Source organism: Dermacentor andersoni, chromosome 4 (genome assembly GCF_023375885.2).
Source record: "Dermacentor andersoni chromosome 4, qqDerAnde1_hic_scaffold, whole genome shotgun sequence".
NCBI classification, from domain to species: domain Eukaryota; kingdom Metazoa; phylum Arthropoda; class Arachnida; order Ixodida; family Ixodidae; genus Dermacentor; species Dermacentor andersoni.
In genome coordinates, this window is record NC_092817.1 from 13,151,161 (window position 1) to 13,165,847 (window position 14,687).

The following is a 14,687-nucleotide window of genomic DNA, read 5'->3' on the forward strand; positions in this document are numbered from 1 at the left end:
TTGTTTTTACTCAGTGTATTGAAATATCAAGAGTAGAAACCAGACGGTTATATGTGGCCTTTTTAGAGATTGCAGGAGCGTATGACAACGTAGACTGCAACATTTTGTGGGATATTCTGCAAGGGGAAGGCTTAGGCGATGATTGTCTACCCAAACAGCAGAAAGTTCCCATTACAAAATCGGCCCGACGTCCCTGGCCGACTGAAAAACGATTGGCCCGACCTCGACACCCGATGAAGGGCCGGCATCGGGGATTGACACAGGCCTCACATCTTCTAGCGACCATTGGCAAGTGACTCTGTAGCCGATGTGGCCGAGTGCGCACTGCACACGGGCCGACTACGACCCAACATTTCGTAAGCACCAGTTTGCCGTTGGCCATCGGTTGCGTGTGGACGTTTTTTTTTTTTTAAAATATTTTATTACATTAAAAAAACGCAAGGTTTTTTTTTTGCTGCGTGTTGCGTTTTCAGGCCAACAATATAGTTTATTAGAGGCGTTAAACTCTCGCTCACAATTAACACTCACATGTGAAACATAATTAAGCACCTTTAATTATTCTCTGTAACCGTTAGTTAAATACGTGACACGCAACAAAACAAACACGTAAACGCAATGTTTCCTCTCTTTAGGTGTTTTATTTTGCAACCATAAAATACATTAACATTTCGGTGCAGCAGTGTTAACAATTTGCAAGTAGTCTTTGTTCATTGAAATAGTATGATACAGTTAAAGGACAGTGCTGGTCTGCTGCGAGACTTTCCCATACTGCCCGGGAGGCTCTTTTTCAGCTGTTTCCATTCTCTTGGCTCCGAACGGTACAGTATCCGGCATTTCTCTGTCCCCGTCGAGAGCGAAGTTTGGATAGTTACAGTGCTCATAGAAACTGAAACAAATGAACAAACAAACAAATAATATAATAATGAATAACTCTGTGAACCATGTAGATGATTTAGTGGACTTTTTCACATTCGTGTGCAAGAAATCTTGGTCCTGGCACAGTCACAGACAAAATAATTATTTCGTCGTTGCACATACATGTAATAGACATATACGATGCATTTTCAGTGAATATTAGTGCGTTCAACTTCTGCGACATGAAAAAAGAAAAAACATCCAGGCAGTGCGATAGATGAATACGACAATACATGGTTGCACAAACAAAATAGCATGGAGACTGCCACGCAATAAGTATAAAGGTTTGCATCATGTCGAGACTGGTGACAAAATATTACACGTAAACTACGAAAATGTGACAACAGAACAATTGAGGAACAACTTGCATATCAGTTGTCCGCAGTGTTCCACGTACGTGTCATTTTGTTTGATGCTCCTATCTACTCTAGTCCACATGCGGAAAAGGGCCACACACAATCCATTCTTACCTGCAATGCACCAGACGTTGTTGCGTACTCCAGGGTAGCGTATCATACTGCTGCTGAGTTGTAGCGACGCCTGCCTATCGAAGCTTGACCGACGTTCCTAATGGGGTAGCATGGTGTCATCGGTGGGCTGCAGGCATCCGGTAGACCATTGCGACTGAGCAAGGACAAGACGATTTCTAGTGCGAAACTTGCACTGTTTATTCAAAAGTTGATGAAAGATGATGAGAAGAGAATGAAGTGATCTAAAGTACATTTCGGAGCCCCTTGAATAGGCTCTCTACAATCGTGGGAGGGATCTTGCTGCCGTCGATGTCACATGACCGGCGCAGAGTCTGATTGGCGGAAAGAGGGCCTCGCGTCTGGAGGTACCGAGCCTCCTGGAATTGTAGATGCTTGTCTGTCTCTTTTGCGCGTTGCTAGTTCGTGGAAGTTCTCCTGTAGAGTTTGACCGTTCGAGGAAAGAGGCCTGTAAACACTGCGGGGTTTCCGCCAGACCGGCAGACACTCGAAATGGCCATGGCGAATTAGGAAGTCACGCCTCATTTCGACAAGGCATGGTGAGTGATGGTCGGGTGAGAGAAAGTCCTTTCTGCACGAGGTGCTGGACGCCAACCGTAGCAGAAGTCACGTCTCATTTCGACGAGGCATGGTGAGAGAAAGTCCTTTCTGCAAGAGGTGCTGGACGTTAACTGTAACTAACATTTTGACGAGGCATGGTGAGAGAAGGTCGGGTGAAATTCCTTTCTGCACGTGGTGCCAGAGGCCAACCGTAACAATGTATATTGTACAGTATTGGGTATTTACAGTTTTGTTTTTCCATCTGTGAGAACGAAGTGGCTTCGAATTATCACTTTTCCGCAATGACAACCAGACAAGGGTCTTACCTGATTTCTTCCCAAATGGTGATAACAATTCGGAGCATAGCAGGTTATTCGCACACTATGCTTCAATTTAAGCAGTGTCGTTCCAGTGTTTCCTAGAAAAAAAAATTAAGGAAAATGCGTCACGCTTACAAGATGAAAAATTTATATAAAAAATATGTACCTGAAAGTATGTCTCACATTTGCTTGTCCCAACTCTCGAACGATTGATCCGTTCTCATATAAAGCTCTTCCTTTTTTCTTCCTGTCAGCAAAAACAAACACAAAAACAAGGAGTTCATACGTCGCAAAACCACTTCCGCAATACAAAGCGAGGTTTGTTCACTTGACAAAGGCAGACACGCACTACACAACGTGAAATTAAAATGCCACTTACAAGTACGCATATTTTGCACGGCGAGACACGGCAGCTCCACTCCATATGGAAAGAGCTTGCGTTCTTCTTGCCCATGTACTTTGTGTAGTTTGCATTTATATGCACAGTCAACGATCACAGAAATGCGCCAACTAGTATAGCAAGCTGTGGAGACACGAAACGAGCTGGCGTCCAGAGCTAGCATTTGGCAGGGACTGGCGCCCCTGCCGCCCTGCCTGCACCTCAGCGAGCAGGCAGCATTGCGCCCGACGAAGAAAAAATAGATAGCAAAGAAAGCCCCGCTTCGCTTTCTCGCCCCGTCCTCGCTGGTGGAAGCTGATGCTGACGGAGGGAATCGCCCGTCCCTGCTTTCCAAGAGCTTTTCATTCCTTCTGGGAGAGGGAGATGCGACAGCACAAGATGACCGCGGTTCCCCACACTTTTCCTTTTTTCATCTTCTTTTTTTTTTCAGGCACTGCCTACGAGCGCGCTGCTGTTTCCTTCTTGGTGTGCGTGTTGTGTGCGTGCGTGCGTATGTAATGAAAATCTGCGATCTAGATTTTGCAGGGATTGGTAGCTTTATATGAATATGTATATAGCTTATGTATATAATAATTTTGACCTCTTCAATGCGTCAAACAGTACTTTGGGTGCTATGTATCTTACCATGTATACTATAGGTTCTGTTTTCCTTTATGTGAATATTGTCGAAATATTCTATAATCTTGTTTGTTTTCTTTTGTTCTTGCTAATTGTTGTATAACTGTTATTACACCGTGCAATTACCTTTGTTTTAAAAGTCTTTCTGTGAAGCCGTTGCCAAGAGAAAGGGGGCTGCAGCTTTGTCAAGCTGTATCTGACAGCTTTTTCTGCACCTCCGCTGTCTGTACCTTTACAAGGCAGACATAAATCATGTGAATTTTAATAAACATTCATCTTCAATGCATCGCGTCTAATAAACATTCATCTTCAATGCATTGCGTCTGTGTGCATAAAGTTCGATATGTGCATGCATGCATGCATGCACAGTCAATACGCCTTCCAGGGAGCTTTGCATGAAAATGGTACATGTGCCTCACACGAGACTGAGCTTGAAGAAACACTCATGATGTACCATAAATTTATTAATTCTCAACTGCTTGATTGTTGAATGTCATTAGTTCATTGAGCAAAGGTTGGAATAATTTGATCTAACTTTAGTTCTTCCCAGCCAAATACACACGTCGACAGAAGGAATGCTCCATATGTATGACTGCCTGGAGTGTGCAACAGAAGTCACATCTCTCCAATGCTATTCACAGCGTGTTTACAGGAGGTATTCAGAGACCTGGATTGGGAAGAATTGGGGATAAAAGTTAATGGAGAATACCTCAGTAACTTGCGATTCGCTGATGATATTGCCTTGCTTAAACTCGGGAGACCAATTGCAATGCATGCTCACTGACCTGGAGAGGCAAAGCAGAAGAGTGGGTCTAAAAATTAATCTGCAGAAAACTAAAGTAATGTTTAACAGTCTCGGAAGAGAACAGCAATTTACAATAGGTAGCGAGGCACTGAAAGTGGTAAGGGAATACATCGATCTACTTAGGGCAGGTATAGTGACGGCGGATGCGGATCATGAGACGGAAATAATCAGAAGAATAAGAATGGGCTGGGGTGCGTCTGGCAGGCATTCTCAGATCATGAACAGCACGTTGCCATTATCCCTCAAGAGAAAAGTGTATAATAGCTGTGTCTTACCAGTACTCACCTACGGGGAAAAAACCTGGAGGCTTACGAAAAGGGTTCTACTTAAATTGAGGACGACGCAACAAGCTATATAGGAAAGGAGAATGATGGGTGTAACGTTAAGGGATGAGAAAAGAGCAGATTGGGTGAGGGAACAAACGCGAGTTAATGACATCTTAGTTGAAATCAAGATAAAGAAATGGGCATGGGAAGGACATGTAATGAGGAGGGAAGATAACCGATGGTCATTAAGGGTTACGGACTGGATTCCAAAGGAACGGAAGCGTAGCAGGGGGCGGCAGAAAGTTAGATGGGCGGATGAGATTAAGAAGTTTGCAGGGACGACATGGCCACAATTAGTACATGACCGGGGTTGTTGGAGAAGTATGGGAGAGGCCTTTGCCCTGCAGTGGGCGTAACCTGGCTGCTGCTGATGATGATGTATGACTGACATTGATTGGCATGCAACCTTAATTATTCTTAGACAAACTCACAATTGCTACAATAATGTCATATTTTGACATCTCTTGGCTTCGTATAATCACTTCTTTCACACTCCCCAGTGAAAGCATCCAACCGAAATGTTTTTCTAGAACTGTCAAATCCGCAAGTCTTACGATTTTTGCTGTGATGCGACAGGGCCGTTTACAATTAACACGCTGTCCGCGAACAATTTTGCTTGGCTCTTTCCACTGTGAAAATAACTGTTATGAGAACTGTCTAACGCAATATCCAGTTGATTAAAATTTGTTTCTCGTTAAATGGTTATTTTCTTTATAGTACACCTAGACAAAAGGACAGCAAGAACGAACGATGTAATAGTGTCACAAACATATCCGTTTTCGAAGTATTGAAATCTTGCGATTTTTCGTAAAGGAAATGTAGTACTTCCGTGATATCTCTACTTCCTTTGACTTGCACACTGGTCTCCACGTACTACTGCTCTCATAATAGTGGTCGCTGCATGCGCACCCGGATATATAGCGAGAATAAATTTGATTCTGATGTCATAATCCGGTCTAATTACCAGAGTTTGATTAGTCCAGAATAAAATACAGAACCATCCTATAGCCAGAAGCTGATCTAACTCTCACATGAACTGTCACCAACGTTTGTATGTGATGGTTGCTGTTTTCCGTGTGACGAACCGCCTACATCGCTTTTGTATAGCTGGTCTATATTCCGTCATCACATATTTGTCCGTCAACATATTTGTTACGCAAAAAATTTAAAAAATAATTGCTGCCTCTCACTTTTTCTTCAAAGCACTGTGCAGCCTGTCGGAACGTACTGACGCTTGTGAACGCGTGGCGTAAAGGTTCAATTTCAAAGTAAAGTGTTGTTCAATTCCTGCCTGAACCACTGGTGAAGTCTTTTCGAGCCGTGTTACTCTATTATGCTCGCTTTTCTTGTTACCGATGACTAGACATTAAATTTGGCGGCCTCTGCAAAACAAAGCTGCATCTACGCAGCTTCTTGAATATACGAATCGGCTCAGCGGCTACCGAACAGTGTGCATGGTCCCATGTGGCACGTCACTAAGAGACCAATTAAACACTTACCGTACATGTATGCACGTAAATGACGCGACCACGAATATAACGTGAGAGGGGACTATCAGTCTCCGAAAAAAAAAAATATATATATATATATATATATATATACGCGAAGTGATGCCGCAAGGAAACAGGAAATGACGCATAAAAGCGGGTGCTTGCAAGGCGAATTTATTCCTCGTTACTGTGAACTGCCATCGCAAAATACAGTGAAAGGAGGAGTGCCTGCACAATTACTCGTTGTTACTGCTGACTTCTTTGTCACCGTCGGCGAGAACGGTTTCTGCCCCTCGTGCGACCAAAGTTATTCGACAGGCAGCAATTCAGAGATACTCGTAATAGAATCGAACACGGCAAAGCCTTGACGCCGTGTTTCACCGGTAGACTTCGAAGGCCGCTCACTTGACGCGCCTGCACATCACCGCTGATTGTATTGCACAAGGTTTCGATTAATACAATGCATAGTCATATTGATGTGGCACTGAGAGCATATTAAATTGGGAGGATAAAGGCGCCACAAAATGCACAGTGGCAACTCCCACCGTGCGCGCTCTTGCGCACGGTGAAATGTCAGCGCTAGATAAAGTAAAAGAAAAATAAGACACGTTACGTTCATGTCACGAACCTGAATATAATGGGAGGCGCGTTTCTATGTCAGAAATTTCTGGGAAAAAAACTGTCGCTATATTTGTGCAAGTGCGTATCTCTCGTGTGTCGCCTCTTCTCTGGTTCACATGCTCTCACTCTGCACAACCTCTCCTATAGCCGGTGACACTGGTAGAAGCTCATAATGAACAGCTCCTTTTATAGTATTGTTATTTTATTGTTATTGTTTTGTTTTTGTATAAGGTAAACAATGGTCAGCTTATGCCAGCATCCAGGCACTCCAGTGACGTCTCTGTGTGTGGTTGTTTACCGTGGGTGTACCCATTCGCTACATTATGGCATTGACTACATACCATCACAGAAACCTCGAAACGCTTGTTTCGTGCCAAGGAGGGACTTATTTTAAGAGAAAATGCGTTCTGAAGCGTCCGCGTACCTCTAGCGCAGTTCAAATCGCCCGCCCTCCGATCGAGGAGTACTGACATCATGGTCTCATAGTGACGTTGCGCCATCGGTGAGTAGAACGGCGTCCGCAGACGGCGCTACGGCTTTTCTGCGCAAAACGCAAACGCGCGGCCAGAAACAGAGCCAAGACAGAGCCGACAGCAGAGCGAAAGCGCGAGTATGGTGGCTAGCGGAAGGAGAAACGAATTACGTCCCACATTACGTCCCACGGCACACGGAGAGTCCGTTTTCGTTAAACTATAGGCTGCGGCGAGCTCGCAGCGTGGTCGGCGTGGTCTGTGAGAAGTGACGAGCCTTTTCGCACTCGCAACAGGGCATAACAAAGTGCGAATCGACGCAAAACTCGGCCTAGAAACGTGCTTTGCCACAACCAGGGCTCAATACGACCTAAGCTGGCACGACCCAGATGTCGTTTCCCGCACCGCCACCAGGCGCCGCTACTATACCTCAAACTCCAGTGCAAGACTCCCATAAGCTGGTACTTCATTCTATGACGCAAACTTCGACGCTCGTCGCAATGGACCGTTGCGTACTACGACGGCGGCCTCGACACCGGCTCTCCGGAGCGGGAACGCAACGAGGGCTTCCCACGACATCACATGGAGGTGGCATTCTCGCTGCTTGTTCCAAATGAAGGTTTCGCGAGCCAGCAGAACCCTCACAGCACGACGCGATAACGAAACTACTGAAACTCCAAAGCGTGCGCGGCGCAGAGTCGAGCGCGCAGAGTCGAGTGAAAACGAAACCTTTCGAACACCCATATTACTGAAGGGTAACGTCAAAATGTTATTTTTTTCTTAGAATCGAATAGACGTAGACAAGTAGCAATTTTTTCCGTCTTATAATCGAATGAAATGATATTTTTAATACGAGTAGTTGAGTATTAGTAACACAAATTATGAGGAGTGCTTTCGTCATCGGGCTAGTACCGGAATGTCGCTGGGGGGTCTCAAATCGTGTCATGCATTTACCTCAATTTCTCGGTTACTAAAGCTCTGTTAGCGATTATATTGACGCCTTAGACGTTCTAGAACATTGCTCTACCACTTTAACTTGAGTTTCTGGTAACCTTTAGTGTCCCTTTAATGACCATCGGTTATCTTCCCTCCTCGTTACGTGTCCTGCCATGGTCCTGCCCATGCCCATTTCTTTTTCTTGATTTCAACTAAGATATCATTAACTCGCGTTTGTTCCCTCACCCAATCTGCTCTTTTCACCCAAGAGGTGCAGCGGTGGCGTAGAGGTAGAACACCCGCCTCGCGTGCAAGAGGTCCGTGGTTCGAATCCCGGTGCCGCGCAATTTTCCACCGGATAAAAAAAATCCGCGTGTTGATAAAATTGCATAAACAGGCCTGGAGTGTGGCCTGATCCCGGTGACTAGAACCGGTAACGCACTCCTTCACCAGAGCAGGATTGACCACCCTGGTGCAGTACCACAACCTCCTATATGAACACAACAATATGTGCTCATTTAGGCGTAAATCTCAGTTTATGCATTATGGTATATGTTTTTATCAAATATACATTATTTCGGCCGCTCGGTTGTCACGATTTGACACGTACCAGTACGGGCTATAACGCACGACAGCTTTACCACTCGCATTCGCGTTGTAGCTCATATTGAGCACGGTAGTGCATCATAGCCCCATATATGAACCAGAAAATACATATACCTTATTTTCGCGATTATAAGCACCCCCCGATTCTAAACACCCCCCCCTTCTATTTTCGCAAAAAGCTGGGAAAATAGTTTGCATGAGAATCTAAGCACCCCCCTTCCCTCCTATTTGTTAGGAAGAGCGCGTAACCAAGGCCGCCAAGCGCGCTTGCTCACTCTGTCATCGAGCCGGAGCCGTCCGAGTCCCGAGGTGGCACAGCATCCACGGCGCGAGTAGGTCGTACAGCGGGACTGCAGAGGCGCGCGGGCTCATGACGCCCGCGCGCCTCTGCGTTTCAGTCAACAAGCCCTTCAAAGCCAGAGGTGCTCGATCACAAACCACTTCGACGGAATGGAAGACCACCTGCTGTGGGATACCGAGAGTGGCGGTTCAAGCGGTGCGACGATCTCGAGTGGCAGTGTTATATGACTGAGCATCCGACACAAGTGGTGGGTTCACTGTCTGCACCGATTTTTCTTTTGAATATTTGCGAAATAAAATGTTAGTTCTCGCACCCGTCTCGTCGTGATGTCGCAGCGAAAAGAGGGTGGGGGGAGGTCATTCTAGATTTTTTAAATCTAAGCACCCCCCTCACTTTGGGCATCGTGATCGTCAGAAAAAGCTTGGGGGTGGTTAGAATCGAGTAAATATGGTATTCTAATGCGGGAACCGAAAGTTCCATCATATTAAACGACTTTTTTTTTTCGTATATGTGCCAGAAGAAGACTGGACATCTTTCATATATAAAATATCCACTATGATACTTTTGATGGATGCGATTTTATATACTGAGGCAGAACATGCGTGAGTCGGATATTCTAATGACGAAGCTTTTTTTTTTTTTTTACATGGGAGCTATAGGTTACGTGGGAGCTAGGTTATGTGGGCGCCTGCGTGCAGCGCGCAGTCTGCCATATTGGAAGGGGTTCCATTGTCCAGAAGGCCCTTCGTCTTGCAAAAGAGCGAATATGAAAACGCTATATGTGAAAACATATAAAGTTGACAGCAGCTTTGATGGACAAGAAAAAGAAACCTGTATAATAGTGGCTATTGTAAGCCATTCCATAGATTCAGACAGAAATTTATAAGTATATTAGGTAAAGCTGTATAAGTAAAGCTATAGTGATTAAAAAAAGGTATTCCAATTAGTCTGTACATTTATTGCGACGCACTACAGTACATGCACCCACGTTAATTCTTCCGCATGCTAGTGCTTTTGTGGTGCTGCCTTAGGCGTGTTTCTGAATTTCTCATCTTGGACTCGGATAGATCGCACCGTTTATTCAAAATTTGCTGATGACAGACGCCACTGGCTTCTCGGCCGCAAGCGCAGCGTACAGCTTCAGAAGATGTCACCCAGCTGCAGAGACTAGGCGAAAACATGGAGGGAAAAGAACGGTCGAAAAGTTTCCCGCGCTTCTCTCCCTACCTTCCCTGGTGGCGCGAATTTTTCTTTTTTTTCCTTCTTTCCCCAACTAGCTCGATACTGCGGTTACCCGGCCATGCTACCCGGCCTTGCGCTCGGTTCTTCCCTCTTGGCCGCATTCTTCCCTGCCTCTGGACCGTTTTTCTTTACTTCTTTTTTTATTTTCCCTTAGCCAGAGTCGCCAGATGCTATATCAGCTTGTCGTTGGAAGTAGGCATGTGCGTTTGCTCTAACAAGCTTTAAAAGAATGTATCCTTTACATTGCTTGTTCGTTCACACTCAAATTTTGCAATGAGGTTGCATTCTTTCTTCTTGTGTTTTTCACAGAGAGCTAGTATTTCTGCTTGCCATGGTTCGTACAAAAAGGCACCTCCAGCCCAGTCGAACTGGACCGGCTGCGAATGAACTAGTTTAACAGCAATGCAAAGTGTTTTACCAATGTGGACAAACAAAAAATGTGGCCCTTTAGCGAAACGCGAGTTGAAACCACGAGCAAACTCATTAAAAATGAAAAAAGTCCAAAATTGCAGTCTGGGGCTTCTGCAGTCTGCATCGGCTGTTGCAGCATGCAAAATGCTTATTAACGTAGTTATCTACTTGGTGCAATATACTTTATGCTATCTAACAAAAAAATATGTGGATTCAAAGTTCAATCGGCAACTAAAGCCGGCCCAATGCATTGCCGACTTGTCGCACCAACGAGCGTTTGGCGCGCTCGGCGCCCAGTCATGCTCTGACGGAGGCCCAGCCTGTGCGGCCGGCCGCGTGCTGATGTGGCTGGAAGTAGACGTCAGGCCGACTGTTTTCGGAAGGCAGGTGGCGAGTGAAGCCGGCTTTCTACTATTTCTCAACAATCGGCCAAGCATCGGCAGTCGGCTAGGGTTGCTTGGGTACAGCTTTTGAGAGAGATTTACCTAGAAAATACCATTTGCGTTGAATGGGAAGGGATGAGGAGCGAGGAGAAAGTTAATATCAACAAGGAACTGAGGCAGGGGTGCCCTTTATCCCCACTGCTGTTTATGATGTACATGGTGAGGATGGGGAGGGCACTAGAAGTAATATCGCGTTTAATCTCTCGTACAAAGAGGCAGGTACAGTAGTAGAGCAGCAGCTTCCAGGTTTATTTTATGCGGACGACATTGTGTTGCTAGCTAACAAGCAAAGTGATTTGCAACATCTGGCTAATATCTGTAGACAGGAAGGCAAGAATATAGGTTTAAAATTTAGCATAAGAAAATCAAGTTTTAAGGTATTCAATGAAAACAGTGAACAGACAGTGGCAATACAGGGCCAGAAAATACCTCAGGTAAAAGAATATAAATATCTTGGCATATGGATAAACGAAGTCAATAGATATATGGAAACACAGGAAAAAAAACTACAACAATAAAGGGGAATAGAAATGCAGCCATAATAAAGGACAGATTGCTATGGGTATACAATGGGTACGAGGTGCTCCGGGGCATGTGGGAAAATGTAATGGTACTAGGACTTACATTTGGAAATGTGGTTGTTTGCTCAAAATCAGGGGTACAATCAGGACTCGATGGCAACCAAAGGTCAGTGGGACGCCTAGCATTGGGCCCTCACGGGGGGACTACAAATGAAGCAGTGCAGGGTGATATGGGCTGGACAAGTTTTGAAGCGAGGGAAGCTCACAGTAAAATTGATTATGAAGAACGACTGATGAATATGGAAGAAAGTAAATGGGCTGAAAGAGTCTTGAGGTATCTGTACAGGAAAAACATGGATTCAAAGTGGAGAAAAAGAACTAGGAAGCTTACCAGCAAGTATGTGGCCTGTAGGGTGAGCAACACGACAACAAAGAATGTCAAGCGGAAAGTCAGAGAGGCTGAAATAATCTCATGTGCGGCGGCAATGGAAAAGAAACCTGCCATGAGCAACTACTTAGGAAAAAAAAGGAAATCAGGGAATAAATAATTTATAACTCAAAGGGAAGCTCATTACTTTTCGAAGCGAGATCAGGATGCCTTAAAACACGCACATATAAAGCGTGATGTAAGAAGGAAGAAGAAGCATGTGCTTGCCGTGGTAAAGCTAGGGAAACGATGAAGCATGTTTTATTAGAAGGTGAAAATATCTGCCCAGCAGTCCATTTTGGCACCACTGGACTCCCGGAGCCCTTGGGTTCAGCAAGAGCAGGGGGAAAGTAAGCACATTCGCAGTAGCGTTTAGTAAGAGGCGATTGGAAGATTGGTGGAAGTAGAGAAACAACAAAAAAACGGAGACGTACAAAAACAAAGTTCACAATAGGGGTCAGAAAATTTGGTTATGGGAATTCATCGTGCGTTGTTTTTTCTTCTTCTTAACCTAGGCAGGACATTAGGCAGTATAATAGCAAGAGCTTGGCAGCGCAATCCACCACCCCATTCCAAAGGGGACACTCATAACATCCATCCAATCATCAAAGTGCGAAACAGGCCGATACGTCAGTGTGACATCACGGATTTCAAAGTCTTTTTTTTTTTTTTTTTGGTCATTATGGCTAAGTAAAGGTTTTTGAAACTTGCATCTATACCGGTAAAATGTTAACCATGCTCGAGCAGACGCCATCAAAATCCATGATGTCACGACAAGCTGGTGCGGGAACTTCGAGTGTCGTCACCCGTCTCTCGTTGTTGCATCTTTCCTGACTTAACAAGCATTTGCGGGTATTGTAGAATGGTAATGTACTAATACCACAAAAATTTTTTTTCTTTTTAGTGTCCTTTTAAACAAATAAATTTGAACTTCTGCTCTGTTTGTTCTCAAATTTCGAAACACTATATATTTCGGTTCATATCGTTAAATATAAAACTTACCATGGTCGCAATTCTGTGGTCAATTCACGAAGAAGAAGAAGAAAAAAAGAAAACCTGTGTCATATGAACAGGAGTCAGCTAATGGTTCATGGTCATTTTTATCTCCTCGTGCATGGTCGTGGACTGGTCTTGCCGCCTGTCGACAAACAAATCAGTGGGGCCAGCATCTATTCAATTACTTTCAACAAAATGTACACCTTTGCTAGATGGTGTTTCATCAAACCCTGGACAAGCATACGTCATTAACCTCTTTTCTGCGTGTTCCGATCTTCATGGGGGAAAATGGAGGTGGGGGGGGGGGGGGGTCATGCACATAGCTTCCTTTCCATTGGTGTAGCACAAACAAAGTGACACAACGTACTGTGAATGTTTATTCTTGCCAATGAGGAATCACTTGATTTCAACAACAGTAAGTGTTCCAACAGGCACTGTTTCATAACCTTTCCTGTAGTCTGAAAAAGTGTGCATAGCATGGGTACCCACATGCGCAGTGCTGCAGATAAGCGTTCGTTAATTATCACATTTGATGGCCGCTGTCGATGTGCCACGATTAGAAAAAGTGGAAGCGCCAGACCCTGCTGCAGACGCATAAAGAAACACCTCTTCCAGAAGAGGTCAATGAAAAACACAAGTATTTACATGGCTAACAAGCATTTGTTCTATGTACAAAATGTACATTGTACTTGAAAAGAGGCAGTCACATCATGATTCCAACGGGTGACTCGACCTTATATAAATAGTTCTGTGCAATTACCATTAATAATCAGAGGCAAAAAAATAAAAATGATGCGATGTGTGTCACTCACACAAAACAATCATTACAATGGCTTCTGCTACTTTACTGCATGGGCTACATGCTGAAGTCATGCACAAAATAAGAAACTCGACGTTCTGGTGGGAAACAATGGAAACAGTATTTTCTAAGTGTAAAAAAATCGACACTTCTTCAAATGCACCAAACATCAGGCATAAGCATAAAGAAAGAGGAAGAAAGGACAGATAATGCATTCATTCAGAATGTGCCAACAGATTTCATTCTGAACTACAGGCAACATACATATTTCTCGAAAACTGCGTGAAAGAGGCTTAAAAAAAGTCACACCAAAATCACTCTATTACTCTCAACTCAGCGTTTTGGAGATGGTAAAGGTGTCCACTTTGCCTTAATTTCTTTTCTTTCTTACTATATTGTCACTGGCCTTGAAGGTAGCTAGGTGTGGCTGAAATTGTAGTCCAAATCCTTAAGAGGTTTCACGCACTAGAACAGTCCTACAATGAACAGGCACCAGAACATCATGGTAATGGTCTTGCTGCACAAGTAACATTCGTGTCTCACCTTGCAGCAGTCATCAGCAGCTCAAAAAAGATCTTCCTTCTAGCAAGGAGGTCTGAGATGGCATGTTCTCGAGATAAAACTTGGGAAAATGGCAAGCAAGATTGAGCGACGAAGTACCAATGCCCACAAAAAAATGAACCTTCCAAAAAACTGGAATGTTATGTAAGATCTGCACCCAGTGGCGTAGCAACAGGGGGGGCCGGGGGGCCGTGGGCCCCGGGTGCAAGGGGCCAGTGGGGGGGGGGGGGGGGGTGTCATATACGTCTGAAGACACCCCTCTTTCCGCCGGCTACAACTGGGGGGGGGGGGGGGGGGTGACAGAAGACCTATGGGCCCCGTGTGCCAGACGACCTAGCAACGCCACTGTCTGCACCTCAACATTAAGAGAACCGTTTTGTTCACTGACATAAGTACACCCACACTGTCTCAGTTTGAAAGACAAGTTCCTCAACAATGATTAAAAAAAAAA

The 14,687-nt window shown here is 44.7% G+C and overlaps 1 long non-coding RNA gene across 4 annotated transcripts; it reads right to left on the bottom strand.

Annotated features, from left to right (window-relative positions):
* Nucleotides 1-398: 398 nt before the first annotated feature.
* On the bottom strand, nt 399-10,748 carry LOC129386112 (uncharacterized). Of its 4 annotated transcripts, none has more exons than XR_008613578.2 (5): nt 2,643-7,498; nt 2,430-2,510; nt 2,270-2,361; nt 1,386-2,205; nt 399-886 (listed from the first exon to the last, which is right to left on the bottom strand). It is a non-coding gene; the product is annotated as an uncharacterized lncRNA (long non-coding RNA). The 4 variants fall into 4 exon arrangements; XR_008613579.2 differs by having other exon boundaries at nt 1,386-1,539; nt 2,643-7,493; XR_008613577.2 differs by lacking the exon at nt 2,643-7,498 and adding an exon at nt 8,811-10,748 and having other exon boundaries at nt 1,386-2,361.
* Nucleotides 10,749-14,687: the final 3,939 nt, after the last annotated feature.